This window comes from Cupressus sempervirens, chromosome 5, assembly GCF_028749045.1.
Source record: "Cupressus sempervirens isolate cs-2001-9-10 chromosome 5, ASM2874904v1, whole genome shotgun sequence".
NCBI lineage: Eukaryota > Viridiplantae > Streptophyta > Pinopsida > Cupressales > Cupressaceae > Cupressus > Cupressus sempervirens.
This window is the reverse complement of record NC_143122.1, coordinates 691,170,684-691,188,107: the sequence shown is the minus strand read 5'-3', so window position 1 is coordinate 691,188,107 and position 17,424 is coordinate 691,170,684.

The window sequence follows — 17,424 nt, the reverse complement described above, 5'->3', positions numbered from 1 at the left end:
ATCAATTGGCTTAAAGAGGGGGATCAGAAAACTAGGTTCTTCCATCTTTCTAATAATAGGATTTTAGGCATAAAGAAGGGTTGGGTCATTTTGTCAAATGATAGTGAGATTGCGGATGAGGCAGTGCAATAGTTTTCATTGATACTATCTAGGGACTTTGCTATCATTGAAAGGCTAGGAAGAAATTTTGGCTTCAATTCCCAAATTGTTACAAGACCATCATAATTCCATACTAAAGGTAATTCCCACTATGCATGAAATTAATCAAGCCCTGGTTTCACTTCTAGCAAATAAAGCTCCAGGGTTGGATGGATTCCCAACCTTCTTTTTTCATATCTATTGGGAGGTGGTCAAAGGGAATGTGGTGAAGGTGGTGCAAGAATTTTTTGGGGCCGGGAATCTATTGATGGAACTCAATGCTACTTTCATGATGCTTATTCTGAAAACCCCCAAGGTTGATTTGATGGATAAGTTCTAACCCATTAGCCTATGAAATTCCTTTTATAAAATCATTTTGAAAGTGCTGACCATCAGAATTTTCAAGGTGCTCCCTTTGATTATCTCTTCACAGCAAATGGGCTTTGTTCCAGGAAGATAGATTCTAGATTCAATAAAGATGGTTCATGAGGTGATCCATTCCTTGGAACCAATGAAAAGGGAGGGTTTCCTCCTCAAGTTGGACCTCTCCAACACTTATGATAGGGTGGACTAGGACTTCCTGAAGGCTATTCTCCTAGCTTTTGGATTTGATGCCTAGGTATGCAAACTTATCCTTCATCTTGTCTCCAACCCCTCTCTTGCTATTATAGTCAATGGTACTCCCTCAAATTTCTTTTTCCCCTTAAGAGGGCTTAGATAGGGTGTTCCTTTGTCCCTTGTTCTTTTCATTATTATGGCAGAGTGTATAGGGAAGTTAATTCAAAGGAAAAGATAGGAAAGGACCCTGCATGGTCTTAAGCCATCTTCTGGATAGGTCTCTTTCACGCATCAACAATTTGTGGATGACACAATTCTTGGTGGGAAAGCTACGGTTTAGGAGGCTAAAGTGTTAAATAACTTGTTTGACATCTACATGAGGGGTATAGGCTAGTCTATCAACTTGGAGAAAAGTTTGGTGTTCTTTGTTAACATCCCAAATGATTGACAAAGAAAGATTGCTCAAATTCTTTGATGTGGAATGAGATCTCTCCCAGCTAGTTATCTTGGAATGCCCCTGGGGTCAAAACCTCTAGAATCTTTCTAGAATTGTATTATTGATAGATTTAATAAGAATTTGGTGGGTTAGATAGGAACCACCCTTAGTTAGGTAGGAAAATGTACCCTAGTGAAATCTACTCTCCAAAACCTCCCAACTTATGCTCTTAGCCTTTTTGGGATACTGGTTAAATATGCAGATAGAAGGGAGAAAATCCAAAGGGACTTTTTATGGACAGGACTAGAAGAAAACAAAAGATATCATTTGGTGGCTTGGGATAATGTCTACCTCCCCAAATGCTATGGTGGTCTGGGTATAAGAAAAATCAGACACCTTAATAATGCTCTATTAGCAAAGAAGATATGATGCATAATTCAGAGCATTGGAGAATGGTGGGATATCATGATGGAGAAGTACTTGAGAAGGAAGTCCCTTATATTTCTACTTAGTGAAGTTGATAATCCACATGGATCTTTTATTTGGAATGGGATTCTTAAGGAAAGATCTTTGGCCAAATCAAAGGAAAAATGGAAAGTGGAGAATGGTGAAAGCATTCTTTTCTGGTAGGATAATTGGTTAAGTCAAGGGCCTCTTGTAGATTGCCCTAATTATGAGAGATGGGCTAACTCTTGTATAAGAAGATTTGGATTGAAAGTTAGCGACTATAGAATAGACCAGGGGTGGAAAGACCTATCTTTAGTATCTCATGACCTCAAACCTCTAATGATTATACCGAATTCTATGATTTTAAACAACAAGAGGGATGAACTTATATGGGGGGACAATACTAGTGGTTTATATTTAGTTTCTTCTGGCTACATCTCACTTTGGAATAGGATGGAAAAACCCATTTGGGCTAAGGCTTGGATGACTAGTCTTACCCCTAAAATCAACATTTTCTTTTGGCTGGTGTTACAAGACAAAATTCTCACCCTAGATAACCTTGCTAAGAGAGGTCAGTATATTCCTAATAGGTGCAGTCTATGTAAGCATGATTTGGAGATGGTTAATTACATTTTTATTCATTTTCCCTATTCCTCAGAGGTTTGGGAACTTATGACCAAGAGCTACAGGGTCAGTTGGTGTAAACCGAACAACATTCAAAAAAATTTTGACCAATGGAATTGTTTGCATAAAGGCATGAAGACACAGATGATTTGCTCCTGGAATATTCCACATTTCTATTGGAGAATATGGAAAGAGAGAAATAATTGTATCTTTAGAGAAAGGGAAGCTCCTACCTTTATTCTTGCAGATAAAATAGATAGCTCTATGAGAGAAAATTATGCTACTAGAAAGGGGGGGGGGAATGAAGAAGGAGAAAATGGTATGGAAAGGAAGAAGGAAAGGGAGGTGAAAAGATAGGAGGCTAAGTGGCCTTTTCCCCCCAGAAGAATGGCATAAAGCCAACTTTGATGGCACAACCAAAGGGAACCTTGGCCCAGTTGGCTATGGTGGAATAATTAGAAATTGTCATGTGATTGGGGTAGCAGCCTTTTCCAATCCTTTAGGGACTCAAACAAACCACTACATGAAGGCCAGTGTGGCTTTTCATGTTGTCAAGCTGGCTCTTGCTATTGGGATTGAGAACCTTTGGTTGGAGGGAGAGTCTTTAAATATAATAAATTGTTAAAAAGGATGCTCCCATCCTTCCTAGACTAGTGCTAACATGGTGGAGGAGATCTGATCTGATTTGGGAAAATTCAAAAGGCTCCAAATTAGCCATGTGTGTAGAGAGGCAAATTCTATTATGGATTGGTTTGCAAATGAGGCAGTGACCAAAAATATGGTGATGATGTGGCATAGTGGAGGCAACCTTTCGGTGGCCGTGAAAGATATTCAAATTTTGGAATGAATCCAAGGGAGTACAAAGGTAATCTTGAGTTAATTATGGAAAGATATATAGGATGGCATGAAAGACAAGGTTTTAATGAGAATCATGTGAAGGCAATGAGATGCCATTATTTCATGTACTTTTGGCACATTTTATGGGTCTCATTTTTATCTTCCATTAAAAGTGCTAGAGGCAAAAAAGAATTTGTGAATTGAGAAACTCAAAAAGAAGAAGATTGTGAAGGGTTAGAGAACTGATGTAGGGTTTTTCTCAGGAGATCAAGATGGTTGGGGAGAGGAGCAGGAAGGAGCCGACTGGAGAGGTGGAAAAATAGAGAAAGAGAACAAAGGTCTAGAACAGACTAGAGAAGGGCTAAATAGTTAGGTACATTGAAAAACTCCATGGTTTTGACAAGGAGGTTACTAAGCTCATGGTGAACACCTAGAAGGATGAATGAGTCAAAATTGATGGGGTCTCTTACCAGGTGAGTATGGAAATGATTGCTCTTGTCATGGGGATTCCTCAGGAAGGGGTAAATTTTTACAAGGACAAGAAAATGTTGGCAAATGCAGTGAAATATTTCATGAAGGATGTGAAAGAGAGGAAGAAGTTAGTGAAGGTCAAGAATTATTAGGAAATGGATTCAATAAAAAAGATATGGAGGTATGTATTAAGGGTTTTCATTGAATTCATTACCCTGGATACTAGATTCGATAGAGTCAGAACACACCACTTTGTTTTTCAAAACCATTTTAGACATGGAATAAAAATTTCTTTTCCTTTTTATCTATTTACCTCTTTGAGAAAGAACATTGAGGGTTACAAGAAGAAACCTAGCGCAAACCTGACTCTTCATGAGGGTTTTCTCCTTCTGGTCTATGAATATCTCAAGACCTAGACTAGAGGCAAACCCTTAGGCCACTCTGAGGATGCTTCAAAGGATACTGGGAGCTCAATTTTTTTGAATTTGAGGAAATTCAAAGTCATAGCTCAGAGGAAGAGGATAATATCCCCTCGATAGGTAAGAAGCCAAAGGGGGGGAAAATTCCTCGCTCCACCAGTAATGTTCCATGTAGGAAGAACCCTAGAGGATTAACACCTAATCCTGTGGAACAGAGGGAGGAGGAGTATAATGATGATGTGGAGGAAATGGAGTTAGAGGATGAGAAGAAGGAGGAGGACATCACTATTTTTCCTAGGAATCCAAATAAGAGGAAGGCTAAGGAGGATATGCCACTAGAAACGAGAAGTGACGAGACACTTGAGATTCCTGACCCCTCCCCTTCCCTTTCTTCACCTCAGAAGAAGATAAAAGAGATCTTGGTGGAAGATAGTGGAGAGGAGGTAACGAAAGAAAGGAGGAGGGCATGGAGAAACTTCAATACCAAAACAATGAAGATGGGGATTGTTAGAGAGGTAATGAATCCTCAAGTTCTCTAAGATATGGAGGGAAAACTTCATTTCGAGGAAATCATAGACCCGACTTTGGTAGCAATTGTTATCATTTGTTCACCCGCCAAAGATTCAAATTTCAAACATTTGGCTCATCCAATGGCTAATTCCCAAAGTTAATATTATTTTAATGCCTAAGCTTGATAACATGGTTTCTATGGCCCACAAGTTCTCCTTATCAGATCCAAGAAGATCTACGTTTGGCACTATCTTGCCATCGGAAGCTGTACGAGATTTATGTTCGCGACATGGCGCCCTGATGACACGTGCCCGATGGGTCCAGCTTGTCGGGCAAAAATGTCTTTTGACGGGTTGAAAAAGTTCCACGGCACCGTGGGCACTATGTCGCTATCATATGTTGACTAGAAAATCTTCATAGCGACATAGCACCTGATGGAAATGTCTTTTGACGGGCAAGGTTCGCGGCAATGAAAAAGTCACCACGGCAAGAGCTTCAAGCAAGTGGTTGGGTCCCATTTTGTACCTCATCTGCTCAGTTGGTGGATTCCAGTGCCATGGTGGCGAATCATTAGAAGACACGTGCAAATCAGAAGACATGTCATCATTGGGTGCCATGGCGCTATGGGAAGTTGGCCTCAATTTTCCCATAGCGACATAGTGCCTGGGTGCCACTTGTCCTTTTAGTAGGGTCAAAGTAGTGGACCCTCTAGGTTGGTGCCTTGTCAGACCAAGCTGGTGCTTTGTTAGTCCAATGGGGAACATCCATGTATGCCAGGTTAGAATACAGTCAGCGCATGGGACCAGATCTTCAACGTGGCTAGTGTAGTAAAAGGTTAACTTCTCCACTGTCAAATCTGTAGAGATCAATGATAGGCGCCATCGTGCTATGGATAAGCCGCATGAGATTTATGATAGCGAGTTGGCACCTGGAGGACATGTGTCCTCATGGGTCCAAGTTTGGAGGCATAGGAAATATAGATAGTTGGCACGTGGCCAGTTCCCATTGATTGATACACAGTGAGGTAGGGGGCAACATCTATCTTGCTTGCTGTCAGATCAAGGAAAATCGATGAAAGGCACCATGTCGCCATGGTGAAGTTGTGCGATCCTTACCATAGTGACATGGTGCCCTTTCACCATGTGTTAGTGGGGCCAGGTCTCACCAATGTGCGGTTGCTGAGGTGATGCCAGGTGTGCTAACAACATTTCGCAAGCCCAGAGGTTGAAAAGCAAGCATGGAACATGATGAGTCTTCACGATCATCAAATCAGGGCAGATCAACAGAAGGTGCTATCTCGCTATGGCAAAGTTGTGCGATCTTTACCATAGCGACATAGCGTCTTGCTGACACGTGTCTCATTGGCAGACCAAGGTTGATGGTTAACAGCTGGCAGTCGATGCAATTGTTGCAGTCAATGTGGCAGATAGTTTTGATGTTGCGGCTAGATGGTGGAAAGGTGGCACAGTCAGGTTGGTGACCACCGTGGTTAGAGATGTCAACAGTGACATAGTGCCCAGTCCAATGTAAGGAGGTCAACCATAGAGGACCTCCTAGGTGGCAAAATAAAAAGATGTGATTGGCCTGCGTGGCCCAGGCAGCATGTGGAACCGTTTGACCTTGTTGATCCTGCTGATTCATGAACCTAAGAAGCGAAGGTGATCAATTTTTTTGTGCGATCTAATCTTCATGATCAATGCCACTGACTCAAAAGTGAATGCAAAGTGCAAGGACACTCTACCACCATTATAGATCTATCTACTATGTCAGGGGATGTTTTCTGGCGCTGTTTTGTCTTCTCCAGGCTCTTTCTCAAAGGAATGTCAGATTTTTGGTACTCAAAACCACCAAATCTTTGATTGGATTTTTAGGGTGAGAAGTTAATGCTAGTAGGTGAGTAGCAAATGTCTGTAATATTTATGGTATCACAGAGGATGATGTTGCTGTCAGACTTCTAGCCTCATCTTTAAAAGGAAAAACATTATAGTGGTATAGAGGCTTAGCTCATGGTTCTATAATTGATTGGGATGGACTAGGAGCAAGGTTATGCAAACATTTTGAGGATAGAAGTGACCATTTGTCACTTTTAGAGCAGCTGACTACTATAAAAAGGGGCCCCCATGAATGTATGACTGATTTTAATTATAGATTTCAAAAGACATGGGATAGAATACCTACTACAGTGAAACCTACCCCTGGTAATGCCTTCTTGCATTACCTTAGAGCTTTTAACAGTGATATTGCCACTACAATCCAAACTATAGGAGGAGATACCTTGCCTAATGCTTATGAGACAGCCATAAAAGCTGAGAACATCCTGATACAAGGAGGAAAGTTGGCTCCAAGGCCCCCTATGCCTTTCTTTCCTAATGTTCCCAACCATAAACCATCAATGGCCCCTCTTCTTACAACTTCTACATCACAAGCCCTTACTCCAGTTCCCCAAGCTTCCACATCCTCAAATGGGATAGATGAACTCAAAGAGATGCTCCACGGTCTAGTGCTAAATACAGATAAAAGAGAGAAGACCCTGGATAAAAAAATTGCAAGAGTAGGGGAGGGAGTTGAAGGACCAAGGGAAGAGATTAGAGGATAGTTTTTCTATAATACAAAAAATGAGTAACAAGGTGGTGGCCTTAGAAAGGCAACAAGATCAAGGTGGAAAGCCTCCCCAATTGCAATATCAAGCTCCAAATGGTAGTAGGCCTCCTAACCAGTGGAATAGCTCTTTTGATCAGGGTAGGAAAAATAGTCATGCTTCTGCTTCAAGCTCAAATCAGAACAGAGCTATAGTCCCTCAAAATAACTTGGCCCAAGATCAAGATTTCTGTCCTTCCTACAACTATTCTTATGCCTATTGCATGTACCAGAAGGCAGAATCTTATTTGGCCCTAACTGACCAAGAACCTGCAGCAAAGCAATCATACAAGGAGGATCATCCAAGGAGGCCTCATATATTCAAGGACATGATGATTGCTCTTTCATGAATCATCAGATTGGGGAGCATTGTAATGTAAACCCGGATTTCATTGCTCATAACACTAGAAGTAAGAAGAGAGCTATAGAACATGCTGCCCCTCCTTCTCCAAAGTAGGCCTCGACTTCAAGTGCTACACCTCATATACAAGCAGCAAATGAACAAACAAGTACTTCATAGTAGCAAAAGCAAGATCCTAGAAGGAAATATGCAAGTGATCCTTATGTTGCCCCATCTCAACCTCTTATAAGTGCAGCTCCCAAAGTTCCTACCAAATTTCCTAACACACCATTTAGTGTGGTAGAGCACATGAAGAAGACAAATGTGAACATTTCTATGTGGGATGCTGTTGCTACCATACCAATGCAGAAGAGGATGCTACAACAAGAATTAGAGAAGATTGAACCCAAGGATCAGCCATCTACCATGGAGAGTGCCACAAGTCTAGTATAACTAGCAGGGGATGTGGAGACAAATAAAAAGGTTAGACCTCCTCCATTCTATGTTTCTCTGATTATAGGGGGCAAATTAGTCCACGATTGCATGATAGATTTAGGGGCTAGTAGCTCAATAATGCCTAGGTGTGTTGCTGATGCTTTAGGAATGAAATATGAGCCCATTGTTAGGGATGTGTTACAATTAGATGGTAGTACTGTCAAAACAGTAGGTATCCTTAGGAATGTGGAGATGGCCCTACATGCATGCCCTGGTTGCACTGTGATTCAAGACATATCTGTTGCTAAAGTCAAGCCCTATTTTGCTATTTGTCTTTCAAGAGACTTCACTGCTCAAATTGGTGAATTCATATCTGTTGATTGGTCATATATGTCATTTAAGACCAGATATGGAGCCAATGCCTCAATCAGAGAAGAACCTCAAGCCCTTCATCACACTGAATCTTACAACCCCAATCCCATCAACATGAATTGCCCTATTCTAGAGATGGATGAAAATGACATAGTAAATGAGCCTGCCACTTCCATAGCAGAGATTCCTAATTTCTTCTTGGATGAATGGGCTAGTACATATCAGTTTGAACCTATGTCAGAAACTCTTGAGACAGGCCTTAGTACATATTGCATAGTAGAGAAAGATGCTCAAGTTCCTGATCTAATCAGGACTAATGATGATATAAGTGGAACATGGAGTATGTACTTTGATAGCTCAAGGAATAGAAATGGATCAGGGGCTGGTGTTATGTTGATCTCTCCTGCACAAATAAGATACTACTTCTCCTTTAGGCTCCAATTCAGTTGCACCAATAATGTGGCCGAGTATGAATCTTTGATTTAAGGTCTCTTACTTGCCCAAAAGAGAGGAATTCAAGCCTTGAGGGTATATGGGGATAGTGAGTTGGTAGTTAACCAAGTCAGAAACTAGAATATCACCATAAATGGCTTGCTCAAGTCTTACAAACATAGAATTTGGGATTTTCTTGAGGGCTTCAATGCATTTAATATTTAGAGCATTCCTAGGAAAGGAAATAGACATGTTGATAGACTTGCAGCAGTGGGTGTAGCTTATGATGTACTAGGGAATCTTGAGGAAGAAAAGAAGCAACAAATAAAGGTGGTAGTGATGCCTGCTATCCCTAACAACAACACTCATTGGCAGGTGTTTGGTTCTGATGAGAAAATTGTGAGTTTCTTGTAGAATGAGGTGAAATTCTCAGATAGAAACTAGTCAAGACTGCAAGATCAGTATAGTGATCAGATCATTCATCTCAGTTCTAAAAAGTTGCCCAAGGGTCTCATTACCTTGGAGAGTGTCTTTAATCCTGATGATCAAACAAGAGGAAAAGGGATGAATCTAGCTGTAGAAAAGGATGATCATGCCCCAGTTACAATTGCTGATGGAAAATCTCTGAATATGGGAAAGGTATGTTCTGAAACTGAGCAAGAAAACTTCATTCAGTTATGTCAAGAATTTAATGATGTATTTTCTTGGACATATGATGATTTAAAAGGGTTTGACCCTAGTTTGTTTCAGCATACCATAGATTTAGTTGATAAGGCCAAACTAGTAAGGCCAAAACAGAGGCCAGTGAATCCTAAGATTGAACCTCTAATGAGAAAAGAGCTATCCAAGTTGATAGAGGCTAATATAATATTTCCTATCAAACACTCATCATGGGTAGCTAACCTTGTCCCTGTAAGGAAGAAGAATGGAGAAATCAGACTGTGTGTGGACTTTAGAGACCTTAATCAAGCTTCTCTTAAAGATCACCATCCTCTCCCTTCCATGGAGCAAATCCTGTCCAGAGTCAGTGGGTCAAGGAGATTCTCTTTTCTTGATGGATTCTCTGGTAATAACCAACTGTTGGTTAAATAATTTGACAGATATAAGACAACATTTACTACTAAATGGGGCACCTATGCTTATTGCAAGATGCCATTTGGACTAACCAATGTAGGTGCCACATTTCAAAAGGCAATGGAGATGGCCTTCAAAAAATTAATTGACAAGTTTGTCGTAGTATACCTTGCTGATATAACTGTATATTCAAAAAATATAGAGGATCATTTTGATCATCTAAGATAGGTATTTCTAAGATGTAGAGAGTTTGGGGTTTCCCTTAACCCAACCAAGTGTGTCTTTGCTACAAGCCAAGGAAAATTATTGGGACACATTGTATCTAAGGATGGGCTAACCATTGATCCAGAAAGAACAAAGGCAATAATTGCCCTTCCTATTCCTAAACACAAGAAGGGGCTGCAAAGTTTCCTTGGTAGGATAAATTTTGTAAGAAGGTTTATTCCTAATCTTGCTACCATGGTGAAACCTCTTACAGCTATGCTTAAGAAAGGTATGGTCTTCTCATGGACCAAGGAAGGGAAGGAGAGTTTTGAAGAGATCAAGACAGCCATAGCCTCAGGCTCTACTCTCATGAACCCAAATTTTGAAAAAGATTTCATCCTCTACACTCTAGGTGGTGAGTCAAGTATCTCTACTGTCTTGACTCAAACAAATGACAAGGATGAGGAGCAGCCCATAGCCTTCTTTAGTGAAGGGCTTAAGGAATATGAAGATAAGTACAGCTTTGTTGAGAAGCAGGCCCTCGTGGTCATCAAAGCCTTGAAGAAATTCAAGCACCTCTTATCCCACAGTAGGATCCATTTGTTGGTGCCCCATGCCAGTGTAAAAGACTTTCTGTTAAGCAAGGATATCAGTGAAAAGAGAGCTGGATGGATCACAAAGGTAATGGAGTATGAGGTTGATATTTAGATTATCAAGCTGGTAAGAGGGAGAGGATTGTGCAAAGAAATGTTATCAGGCCAAGATTCAGATGAAGAGGCTGCTATGGTAATAACAGAGCAGTAGGAGGAAGGAAATGTTAATGGTCCAAGGAGCTGGATAAATGACATGAAGAAATTCTTATCAGGGGATGGATACCCTCAGGGATTGGACATAGCTAAAAGAAGACATAGACTGCAATCCATTCCCTATGTTGTAATTGATGGTATCCTATTCAGGAGGGATTTTAATGGGACCCTGTTGAGATGAATTGAGGAGGATCAAGCTGAGAGGATGATAAAGGAACTTCATGATGGCCCTGATGGTGGCCATTTCTTTGCAAGAACAACTGCCATGAAGATCATGAGGGCTGGTTATTATTGGCCATCTCTGTTCCATGATTGTTATGGATATGTGAGAAAATGCGAGAAATGTGCTTTCTTCTCAGGAAAACAGAGGCTCGCAGCTCTCCCCCTTTGTCCTATTCAGGTGGATCAGCCCTTTACCCAATGGGGGTTGGATTTTATAGGCCCCATTAATCCTCCATCTAGTGCAGGTCATAAATGGATTTTGGTTGCTACCAATTATTTCACTAGATGGACAGAGGTAGTTGCCCTTAAGGATGCCACAGAACAATCAATTGTTGAATTCCTTGATGGAATTGTATCTAGGTTTGGTGCTCCTTCTACTATCATCTCAGACAATGCTAAGTCTTTTTTTGGAACCCAGATTTGTGCATGGGCAATGAATCACAATATTTACCTAAGCACATCATCAAATTACTATCCCTAGGGTAATGGTTTGGCTGAGTCTTCCAACAAGAATCTGATCAGAATCATGAAGAGGACAATAGAAGACAATCAGAGGGTCTGGCATAAGAAATTAAGAACTGCTCTGTGGGCTGATAGGATAACACCCAAGAGATCTATTGGGAATTCACCTTTTGTGTTGGTATATGGTAGGGAGGCCAGAATCCCAATTTCATTGGAGTTCCCATCCTTGGAGTTGGATCATCAGCTAGAATTGATTGAAGATAATGCCATGTCAGTAAGAATGGTAGAGCTGATTGAACTAGAAGAGAAAAGAAATAAAGCTATGCAAACCCTAGAGATGCATTAGTAGTAGATGAAAAGGAGTTTTTATAAGAAAACTAGGGTCAGAACCTTTAGAGAGGGAGATTTAGTTCTAAAGTGGGATGCAGATAGGGAAAAACCTGGAAGACACTCCAAATTTGGTGCACTATGGAGTGGCCCCTATCTGATTGCTAGTTGCAAACAAGCTAATGCATTCCAGCTAAGCTGGCCCAATGGAGAGATTTTTCCCATTCCAGTCAATGGGATCTATTGAAGCCCTATTTTTTTATAAAAATATTGTGAATCCATGTACATAAAAAGTTTAGTTTCTTTTTTTTTGTTTCTTGCTTTTCAAGAGGTGCGTGAGCACAGCCGTCTCCCTGTGAGGTAGCGGATTTTGAGGTGTCTCAGGTTACAAAGGAAGTTTTATTTTTTTTGTTTCTAGTTGTAGTTACGGAGCTAGGGTATTCAATGTTTTGATCTCCTCATAGAAGGGTTAGGGTTTTGCAGTTCTCAAATTTGACTCTATGGCCCAATGGATTGTTTATAGGCACTGGTCATGCATCAAGCAGGCTCATGTCCCCTGTGAGTCACCAGAAATGTTATCATTTGTTCACCAGCCAAAGATTCAAATTTCAAACGTTTGGCTCGTCCAACGGCTAATTCCAAAAGTTATATTATTTTAGTGACTTAGCTTTATAACATGGTTTCTACGGCCCACAAGTTCTCCTTCGTCGGATCCAAGAAGATCTATTGTTGACGCTATCTCGCCATCAGAAGCTGCATGAGATTTATGTTTGCGACATGGCACCTTGATGACACGTGTCCAGTGGGTCCAACTTGCCAGGCAAAAATGACTTTTGGTAGGTCAAAAAAGTTCCATGGCACCGTGGGCACTATGTCGCTATCATATGTTGACCAAAAAATCTTCATAGTGACATAGCACATGACGAAAATGTCTTTCGGCGGGCAAGGTTCGCAGCAACAGAAAAGTCACCACGGTGAGAGCTTCAGGCAAGTGGTTGGGTCCTATTTTCTACCTCATCTGCCCAGTTGGTGGAGTCTGGTGCTATGGTGGTGAATCATTGGAAGACATGTGCAAATCAGAAGACATGTCATCGTTGGGTGCCATGGCACTATGGGAAGTTGGCCTTGATTTTTCCATAGCGACATAGCGCCTAGGTGCCACGTGTCCCTTCAGTAGGGTCAAAGCATTACGGACCCTCCAGGTTGGTGCCTTATCAGACCAAGGTGGTGCTTCGTTAGTCCAATGAGGAACAACCATGTATGCCAGGTCAAAATACAATTAGCGCATGGGACTAGATCTTCAATGCGGCCAGTGCAGTAAAAGGTTAACTTCTCCACCGTCAGATCTGTAGAGATCAACGACAGGCACCATCGCGTTATGGATAAGCTGCACAAGATTTTTGATAGCGAGTTGGCGCTTGGAGGACACGTGTCCTTGTGGGTCCAAGTTTGGAGGCGCAAGAAATATAGATAGTTGGTACGTGGTTGATTCCCATTGATTGATACACAGTGAGGCAGGGGGCAACATCTATCTTGCTTGCTGTCAGATCAAGGAAAATTGATGGAAGGCGCCATGTCGCCATGGTGAAGTTGTGTGATCCTTACCATAGTGACATGGTGCCCTTTCACCATGAGTCAGTGGGGCCAGGTCTCACCAAGGTGTGGTGGTTGAGGTGATGCCAGGTGTGTTGATAGCATTTCACAGGCCCAGAGGTTGAAAAGCAAGCACAAAACATGACGAGTCTTCATGATCGTTAGATCAGGGTAGATCAACAAAAGGCGTTGTCTCGCTATGGCAAAGTTGTGCGATCTTTAACATAGCGACATAGCATCTTGTTGACATGTGTCTTACTAGTAGACCAGGGTTGATGGTTAACGGCTGGTAGTCGGTGCAATCGTCGCAGTCAACGTGGTAGTTAGTTTTGATGTTGCGGCTAGATGGTGGAAAGGTGGCGCAGTCAGGTTGGTGACCACCACGGTTAGAGATGTCAACAGTGACATAGCACCCAGTCCAACATAAGGAGGTCAACCACAGAGGACTTCCTAGGTGGCAGAACGAAAAGATGTGATTGGCTCGTGTGGCCCAGGCAGCATGTGGAACCGTTTGACCTCGTTGATCCTGCTGATTCATGAACCTAAGAAGTGAAGGTGATCGATTTTGTTGTGTGATCTAATCTTCATGATCAATGCCACCGACTCAGAAGTGAATGCAAAGTGCAAGGACACTCTACCACCATTACAGATCTATCTACTATGTCAGGGGATGTTTTTTGGCGCCGTTTTGTCTTCTCCAGGCTCTTTCTCAGAGGAATATCAGATTTTTGGTACTCAAAACCACCAGATCTTTGATTGGATTTTCAGAGTGAGAAGTTAATGCCAGTAGGTGAGAAGTAAATGTAATGCAAAAAATCCTCATTTATGCCTGAACTATAAAGGTAGATTTTGTAGTTTTTGTAAGGAGGACTCCTTTCTGATTTCTCTGCTACTATTTGCAGATTTGTAGTGTAAAATTCCCTTTGTCTTTGAGCTGTATAACATTCTGTATCATCTCCTTCAACCATCAATGTGTATGTGCATCCATCTTGCCTCTCATTGGTGTATTGTTGAGATCTGTGGCTTGCATACTGTATCTATTTTCGGCCTATTGGATAATATATAAGGGAAATCCTTTTCCTTGTGTTATTTAGTTTGGTTTCCTGATCTGAATGTGGTTATTGATTGATATAAGTCTGGGTGTGTATGTCTTTTGAATGTTATCTTGGTTTTGTAGTGCATATATGGGCAGAAATGAGTCTGAACACTCTATTTTGGTGCATCACCTCCTTAGATTAGACTAGGTAGATTTTCTTTCGTGCTCTCCTTCTCCCTTTTCCTCTTCAAGAAGTAGTTAGGTGCACCCTGATAGTAAGAGGAAGTCGGCCTTCTCCAGAGACTCAACCTCGCAGTTCAAGTCCCACAGCTTGGAGGTTGTTTCCATGTTTCACTAGTTTGTCCTCGCGCATAGGCCTTGGACAAGGGTGCAAACATAAGTGACAACAACAATTTCAGACAATGCAAGAGAGATAGGGCTCAACCTACTCAATAATGCCAAAAATAGTATGATAGACAACTTCTACTCAATTAAGTGGTTGTTCCATGAGATTTAAGAGCTTAAGGAGAAAAAGTGCAAGGAGGAAGGCCAAAGGAAGAGTAGTGACCAGGGTTCTCTAGTTGACCAGGATGATCGTATTTCTAAGGTTGAGAAAAGGGTGCAAAGGATGGAGATATCAAATCAAAACCTTGTGAATCAAGTGATCACCACTTTGAATATTCTAAATGAGAACATCAATAGCCTGGGTGAATCGTTGAAAAATGTGGGCATTGGTTGGGAAAATGATGAAAGGGTCAATGAGGATTCCAGGCAGACTGAGGGGAAAATGAATGTGACCAAGGGCACAATGGAACATTCTTCTGATATGAACTAGGAGTGTGTGACTATGGAGATCCAGAGTGCTAATGAAGCAACTGAAACCATGCAGAAACTTGATAGGAAGATTGAAAAGTAAGGGTTTTATTTCTTGTCCTGTCCTTTTGTTCGTTGAATCTATTGGCTTTTCCTTTCTGGCCATTGGCCTGTCTTTTGTTTTGGCCTTATGTAGGTAGAAGTATTAGGTCTGAACTTTATTTAATATTATGCTGCTAGCTCTTTTGTAAAATCTTTTGGGTTTCAAGATCCTTTTAAAACTCAATTTTCTTAATAAAAAACAAAAGATGTTTTGGGTATTGTGCACCATAGGGAAAATAAACTGATCTATATCATGGGAGAGCATGTCTTTGGTTTTTTTGTAGTGGTTTACAATGTAGAGAAGTGGGAATAACTTCCTAGGATGGGTTGGAGCTTCATGTATTTTAACAATGTGTTTGTTGATGGCAAGTTATATATGTGGTGGCAAGAAATAAGATTAGGCATTTGTACACCATATAACTATGGAAGGCCTTTGATGAATTTTTTTATCGTCTTGCTTACACTTCTTTACCTACATTTGGACACTTATTGTTCATTGGAAATTGCAGCATTATAGAATTTGATTATGTGGAAAATCAATTCCATACAACTGGAACACATTATCCTTGTACATAGTTGATGGATGGTATGGTAATGCGGTAAAGCTAAATTGTTATATACAAAAAAGTTGAATTTTCTAAGCTTAATCTATTTGACCCTATAGAAGAGGCGAGAGAAGATGGATTTATGAAAACTAGACCATCTTCTAAAGCACTATGGAACATTGTCATTTTCATTCTAGTAATTTTCTTAGTGATCTAGATATCTCAATATGTTTTTGTAAGAAATTAAAACATATAATTTTGTTGACACTTTTTTTAAAAAAATTTAATGTTTATTTTTTGACACATTTGAGTCATGACTAATGAGGGGTTCAATAGACAAGTGTAGGGATCATTTGATTAGGGCAGGTCCCCATGTTGTTTCTTAGCTTATTTTTGCAATAATAGTTGCTCAAATTTTTGTGGAGTAGGTGGCCCATGAATGGTTAAATGTAATGTCCCCTTTCTAGCATTCATAGCATGATGTTGTCGTTAGCCTATTTCCCGAAAGTCCCATAGGCTAACTAGGACATTAAAGGGGCTTAGAGGCCATTTGGCCTAGACAATTTTAGTTGCAGGTCTTTCTGAGGGGTTCTGAGGCAACTTTGGGCATACTTACTATTTATAGTAAGTCATCTTGGACATGGCCGGACATTCAATCACAGTGGTATGTTGATGGTAATTGTTTAAAATTGACAGAAAAACTTATTTATGATTGATAAGATTTGTTATGCATTGATAAAGCCATTTTATAAAGTTAAATTTAAATATTTAACTTTATTAATGCATAGACTATAGTTTGTGGGAAATATTTAAATTAAAGAGTTCCCTTTATTTTTATAACACATTGGAGACATTAGGTACATAAAGGGAGTTATGTTTTATCCCACATTGAGAAAACGAAGGATTGAGCTCTTGTGAGAACACTATAAAAGAAATGGAAGAGCTTTTTTTTTGTATGCTTGGATGAAGATTAATGTTATGTTGCTGGATATCTGATTATTGGGCTTGGAGGACAGAATCCCTCTTTGCTAGCATTCTCTTCACTGTTGGAAGACACAGTCGGGAGGATCAATGGTGTTTTCACTTCAGGAAACACACTGGGTTTCATTTGGGGCGTTCGCATAAAGAAATTTACAAGGGTTTGAGGTGCAGATCTGAAGTTAGTTATTGCTATAGTGCCGCATGAACAGTATTTTGCTACAGTCAGCATGAATAGTATTTTTCTACAATACGGCATGAACAGTGTTGGTATCAAGTTTACTTGTTTTTTCGGCTGATTAGAAGTTTGGAAGGCTGCCGACTACATCTGCAAAATACTACGGCAACTAATTCCAGGTTTCTTCTGTTAAATTTTGATACTTTGCATAATAATAGTTGAATACAAGTCTGAATAGTTGTTGCAGCCTTTAAGGTAGCTGTAAGTGCACATCTACATTTAAAAATCACCCTTTATCAGTAGATTGAAAGAGTTTCCAAATTTTTCATATATTGTTGAATGTGTGCCAAGTGTTTGTGAAAATGTTATGATATGTATTATGCATTTTAATGTCACTTCGTAGTTGTTCGTAAATCTACTCATTAGAA